The sequence below is a fragment of the Penaeus japonicus genome, unplaced genomic scaffold, assembly GCF_977035675.1.
Source record: "Penaeus japonicus unplaced genomic scaffold, GWHDUDI00000001_assembly GWHDUDI00000030, whole genome shotgun sequence".
Taxonomy (NCBI): Eukaryota; Metazoa; Arthropoda; class Malacostraca; order Decapoda; family Penaeidae; genus Penaeus; species Penaeus japonicus.
Window position 1 is genome coordinate 25,615,272 of NW_028234432.1, and position 7,500 is coordinate 25,622,771.

Genomic DNA, 7,500 nt, shown 5'->3' on the forward strand with positions numbered 1-7,500 from the left:
CCTCTCTCTCTCTCTCTCTCTCTCTCTCTCTCACCCGCTCTCCTCCTCTTTCCTTCTGCCCGAGTCTAAATGTGCCTCACTTCAAACAAGAAAAGACATTCTACATTTCTCTCGAGAGCTTGGAGAACCAGCCTGACAAATGGCTTCCCTGCACCTCCTCCTTCCCCACCATGCATCAAATTATGGCGCCCCGTGCATTAATCTACCGAGAGCATCATGCAGTTCATCAAGAGAATTGTGGCATTAGTGGCACTGTGTATCGGTGGACCTCTGTAATGCAGCAACATTTCCCTGACGACCTTAAATGGCTCTTGGAATAGGTGAGAGGATTTCGTTCTCTCAGGGTTTGTGCCATCTCGAGCACTGCTTCAACATTCATGGTCTGCGGGATGTGAATTATGCTATTACTTGCGCCAGACGTCGCTATGATACATTATTAACAGAAGCTTGTGTTGGTTCACATACCCGGCTCGCCTTCAGGAAGTGGATGGGAACGAAAAGACTTTGTTTACATTCGCTTTCGTTAAGGCTACCGCTATGTAGCTTGATGCGTTAGGGGGGAAATAAGTCAGTCGTCTTTTGTTATTGTTGTTTTTTTCTAAGTTCTTCCATTTTATTTAGGTTTTGATATATAAGAATTCGTGAGAATATACAGACAGACAACCAGCCCAAGCTCTCGTGGTTAAAAGCAGACGCAGCCGCGCAACTTGGCGATCCATCAGCTCAAGTACCGGGTTAAGATCCCCAAGTGGCTAACACTTATCTTACCTTGTCTGCTGAAGAAATCGAGACTCGGTTACCATTTGTCTCTTTTTATAGCATAATCCAGGCTAGACTCGTTAGTGGGAAGGAGCTCTGTTGTTCCACACACCATGCTAAGGTAAGATGCAGGTTGTAAGGGCAGGTCCGTGAAACCTGTAATCTAGAAAAAAAACACTAAGTGTGAAGTCGGCAATGAAGAGTATAAGCTTGTACATAATTCCGCAGAGTGCTGAGTGATACAGCCGTGTAAGCTTAAGGTGCGCACAGCTGTGTAGCTGTTACGATGTAATAGATGTAATAGAAGAAATGCATATATTTCATCCTCAATTTAAAATGTAATATGTAATATAACATTATGCAATATATATATATATATATATATATATATATATATATATATATATATATATATATATATATACATATGTGTCACGTGTGTGTGCTGAGTATATATATTTATAAATATATATATATATATATATATATATATTATATATATATATAAATATATATATGTATACATATATGTGTGTGTGTGTGTGTGTGAGTATATATATATATATATATATATATATATATATATATATATATACATATATATAAGTACACATTCACGGCTGGCAATATTCATCACCGGATAGTGTTGACGCGTCAGATTAGCATGCGAGATCTATTTATTTACTGTCATTTTTTCTCCTTTTCTCATCCCTTGTCTCTTTTTCATTGTTTATCGATATGTGTGTATGTGTGTGTGTGTGTGTATATATATAAATATATACATATATATAAAATATATATATATATATATATATATATATATATATATATATATATATAATATATATATATATATATATATATATATATAAATATATATATATATATATATATATATATTATATATATAATATATATATATATATATATATATATATATATATAATATATATAATATATATATATATATATATATATATATATATATATATATATATATATATATATATATATATATATATATATATATATAATATAATATATATATATATAATATATACATATATAATAATATATATAAAATTATATATATATATAATATATATATATATATATATATATATATATATATATATATATATACATATACATATATATATATATATATTATATATATATATATATATATATATATATATATGAAATTAAACACATGACCTTCCATCTTCATGCAATCTATACAATCGAAAAACGCCGGACAACCAAAGAAAAAAAAGGACAAAGGATGAGAAAAGGAGAAAAAAAATGACAGTAAATAAATAGATCTCGCATGCATAATCTGACGCGTTAACACTATCCGGTGATGAATGTTGGCAGCCGTGAATACATTTCTACAAGATAAATCAATTTATCACCTTGGACTCACGCGCCTTCCGCGGATTCCCCGGAGCTGTAAAAGGGCCGAAGCAGATGAAGAACGTCACTCACAGGACGGCGCGGCGCTCGGTACATACATCGCTCATAGGAACGGCCGCCCGACTCTCGCTCCTCCGTTTCCTTCCCTCCTCTCACTCCCCCTCCCTTCCAGTCTCCCTTCCTTCCCTCCCCTCACTCCCCCTCCCTTCCAATCCCTTCCTTCCTTTCGCTCACTTCCCCTCCCTTCCAATCCCTTCCTTTCCTTCGCTCACTTCCAATCCCTTCCTTCTCTCCTTCCCTTCGCTTACTTCCCCTCCCTTCTTTCCTTTCCCATCCATCCTCTCCCTTCCTACTTTTCCCTCTCCTCTCTTCCCTCCTGTTTCCCCCTCCCACCCTTCCCTCTTTTCCCTCTCTTCCCTCCTACTCCCCCTCCTTCCTTTCCCTCTCTTCCATTTTCCCTTCCCTCTTTTCCCTCCTACTCCCCCTCCTTCCTTTCCCTCTTTTCCCTCCTTTCACTTCTATTAGTCCTCCCTCCACACCTACCCCGCCTCCCTTCACCCCCTCCCATCCCCCCTCCCTTTCTTTCCTCCCTCTCTCCCTCCCACCGTCCCTTTCTCCCCGCTCCCCCCTCCCACTCCACCCTCCCACTCCACCCGCCGCTCCCCCCTCCCATTCCACCCGCCGCTACCCCCTCCCACTCCACCCACCGCTCCCCCCTCCCACTCCACCCGCCGCTCCCCCCTCCCACTCCATCCGCCGCTCCCCCCTCCCACTCCACCACCACCCCCCCGCCCCCTTGTGGCCACAGGGGGAATCATTAATATTCCTGGCACACTCCGACAACCAGGCTTAAATATGTTAGCGGTAAGGAAGTCTGTCTGCAGCCCCGGGGAATTGTCAATGACGTTTATGGCTTTTTTTCCCTCCCGTCGGGCGCGAGGGAGAAAAATAAGAGACGGGTTCTTGGCTGAGGCGAGGAGGGGGAGGGGGAGGGGGGGAAGGGAGAGGAGGGGGTGGGGTTGAAGGAAAAAGGGGTGAAGAAAGGGGGGAGAGAAAGAGAGGGAGGGGGGGAAGAGAAGGGGATGAGAGGTGAAGGAAGAGGGGAGGGAAGAAACAGGAGTGAAGGAAGGAAGAAGAGAAGGGGAGAAGAGGGGAGGGAAGGGGAGAAGAGGGGAGGGAAGGGGAAGGGGGGAGAAAAGGGGAAGGCGTGAAGAAAGGAAGGAGTGAAAGGGGTGAAGGAAGGGGAAGGTACAAAGGTGAAAGAAGGGGGGAGAGGGTGCCGGAAAGGGGAAGTGAAGGGTCGGAAACAATAGAGAAGGGTGCAGAAAGGGGAATGGGGTAATAGGAAAAGAAAAGAGCGAAGTGAAGAGAAAAAGGGGAAGGGGCAAGGAGTTGGCGAAGAAGAAGAAAAAGGAAAGGAATGAAGATTAAGGATAAAAAGAAGGGAGAAGGAGAAGGATGTAAAGGAAGGGTTAAGCGTTGGAGCGTAGGGGGAAAAAGGGAAAGAGAAGATGAAAGGGAAGAAGAGGATTAAGGAAGGGAGAAAACGAAACGTAAGAGAGCAAAAGTCAGAGAGAAAGTAGGAAAAGGAGAAATGAAGAGGAAGAATTAAATAGAGAGAGAGAAGGGGAAGGGGAAGGGAGAGGAGTACAGAATGGGGAAGAGGAAATAGGGGAAAGAAATAAAAGAAACAAGAAAGGAATGGAAAAGGGGAAAGACAAGAGGATGAGGGTGAAAGGGGGAGTGAGAAGCCTCGAGTGGCGTTACTTGACGAGAAAAAAAAAACGAAAAAAAAAACATATAATCTGTCATCAGAGATGTGACCCTTTTCGGTATTAATTACAGCTGATTTTTTATGTCTATAATTGTGTTTATTTGTTACAATGGAACGCGATTTGGGTGGTTTGAAGAGCGAGGCGATCCAATTAAGATATTTTCCGATAGTAGAATGTCACTTTGTTCTTTCTTTCTCTCTCTTGCTTATGCTTTCCGTCTCTCTCTCTCTCATTCTCTCTCTCTCTCTCTCTATGTCAGTCTGTCTCTCTCTCTCTTTCCCTCTCTCTTTCTCCTTTATTTCTCTCTCTCTCTCTCTCTCTCTCTCTCTCTCTCTCTCTCTCTCTCTCTCTCTCTCTCTCTCTCTCCATGTCTCTCTCTCTCTCTCTCATTCTCTCTCTCTCTCCCTCTCTCTCTCTCTCTCTCTCTCTCTCTCTCTCTCTCTCTCTCTCTCTCTCTCTCTCTCTCTCTCTCTCTCTCTCTCTCTCTCTCTCTCTCTTCTCTCTTCCTCTCTCTCTCTCTCTCTCTCTCTCTCTCTCTCTCTCTCTCTCTCTCTCTCTCTCTCTCTCCTCTCTCTCTCTCTCTCCCCCCCTCTCTTCTCCTTTTTCTCTCTCTCTCTCTCTTCTTCTCTCTCTCTCTCTCTCTCTCTCTCTCTCTCTCTCTCTTCTTTCTCGCTTCTTCTCTCTCTCTCTACTCTCTCTATATATATATATATATATATATATATATATATACATATATATAAATATACATAAATATATGAATATATATATATATATATATATATATATATATATATATATATATATATATATACATACATATATATATACATACATATATATATATATATATATATATATATATATATATATATATATATAAAAGAGAAATAGAAAACAGACATGGAAAATGCCACAGTTATAATAAAGGAGAAGGAAATCAGACAAAATTAGGTTCGATAAAGAATTTACAGAGAAAACTAAAAGAAACTACAAGCATATACTTTTTTAATTTTTCCCCGTAAGGAGTACACAAAGGCGCACTCAAGTAGTTGAACAAAGGTAGTTTTTGATCAAAGCTTTTCTAGTTCAAGCGTACAATGGACAGGCTTCTAATTGCTTACTTCCGTCCCAGTCTTCCATCCGCTATGATGTCTTGTCATTTCTCAAGAAATTATTCATTTATTCATTATTCTTTTTTTTCATGTGTGTTTATGTGTGTGTGTGTGTGTGTGTGTTTTTTTTTGTTGTTGTTGTTTTTTTTTGGGGGGTTGTGATTGTGTTTGTGTGTTTTGTGTGTTTTGTGTGTGTGTGTGTGTGTTTACGTTTACAAAATGATAACAAACTAAACACACACACAGATGTGTGTTTACGTATACAATATGATAGTAATTAAATTACGCACACACACGTACCAACAGATGTGACACATATGTGACACACACACACACATACACACACACACACACACACACACACACACACACACACACACACATACACACACACACATACACACACACACACATACACACACACACACACACACACACACACACACACACACACACACACACACACACACATATATATATATATCCTTAGGTGTAAAAGAGGACGGAGTACTAAGTGTGATATCTGAAAGTCACCAGATTTAATTTCGTCATTACTTTGAAATTGTTATCATTATCATTGCCATTACTCTATCATTAATCACATCATTAATGTTGTTTTCACTATTAAAAGTATTGCATTATTTACTATTAGCATCTAGTATCATTGCCCTAATCATCGTTATTATCTAAATTACTATTATCATTATCAGTATTATTCTTGTCGTTATTTTCAAAATCATCATCATCATTTCTGCTGTCATTATCACGACTGCAATTAATGTCATGGCCATCAATAGCATCCTAATTTTAGAAAAAAAAAAAAACATTATCATTATCATAATCAAGTCGTTTAAAAAAAGAAGTTTCCAAAACAGAGCACTGCAGCCACACTTCCCCTAGGAAACATGTCAGAAAGCAACTTGACAATACTCCTCAAACTTCTACTAAACTCACCGAGAGGGAGAGAACTTCAGGATAAAACGATGTGCCAATCACGTTAATGTAACACATCCTTTTCGCTGACATGATTCCCTCGATGGGATCTATTTGTCTGTGTTTGTTAATTCTTAGTACACTGTATGCGTAAACATACACACATATACACTTACATACATATTCAGGTAAATTATGTAAATGTATATATATGCACACAAACATATACACACACACACACACATACACACACACATAATATATATAAATAAATAAATATATATATGTATATATATATATATATATATATATATATATATATATATATATATATATATATATATAATCCAGCTGCTGGGGTTCACAAGTCAATGCATTCCTGGTACCGGTCCCAAGCCCGGAGAAGAAGGGAGGGTTCGCGTCAGGAACGACCTCCGGCAGTGAAATCCTAGCCAAATCGACGATGCGGATCATAAACAAAGGTTCCATACCGGATCGGCCTCTGATACTGTTGGCCAACAAGGTACCATTGGAAATTGGGCAACTGTTGAGTGAAAGGAGGAGGGGGGGGGGGAGAAAAGCGAGAAAGCGCCGAGAGGTGAGAAAAAGTAGGGAGGTTGTGGTGAAATGTGAAACGTTGAGCGTGAGAACTATGACTAATAAAGAGAGAGAGTTTGCAGATATAATGGAGAGGAGAAAGGTTGATGGACCACATGTGCAAGAGACAAAGTTTAAGGGCAAAAAGGTTGGAAACATAGATGGGTGTTTCAATCTCTTCTGTCATGGGGTGGACAGCAAGAGGAATGGCATTAGTGTGGCCATGAAGGAAAAACTATGTTAAAAAGGTGAAAGAAGTGAAGAGAGTGTCTGACAGAGTAATGAGTGTGAAAATGGGAATAGAAAGGGCAATGAAGGATAAGGATAACCTGGATTTGCGAAGGAGGTGCTTCGCCGGGAGGGCATTGAAGACTGTCATGAGTGCATATGCTCTACAAGTGGGCTTAGGAGATAGAAGAGAAGGAAGAGTTCTGGGAGGAATTGGATGAACTGGTGGATGGTAACCCAAGAGAAGAAAGACTTTTGATCAAGCAGACTTCAGTGGGCTTGTAGATCGAGGAAATAGGGGTGGGGGGGGGAGAAGGTAATAGGGATGTATGACCTTGGAGAAAGGAATGCAGAAGGATAAAGGAAAGTTGAGTTCGCCAAGAGAATGGATATGGCTATACTAAACACATACAGTGTACTCTATCAAGAAAGTGAAGTAAAGGCTGAGATACAAGAGTGGAAGAAGGTGCACACAGCTAGATAATATCATGTGTAAGAAGTGAAATCAGAAAGTGGTCGGGGATCGTAAGGTAGTGGCAGGAGGCAATGTGGCAAGTCGAGATCGAATGGTGATTTGGAAGATGTCTATATGTGAAGAAAAGGAAGAAAATGAACTCAGAACAAAATAATAAATCGTGGAAGCTGAATAAGTGCAAACACTGAGAGGTATTGAGGAA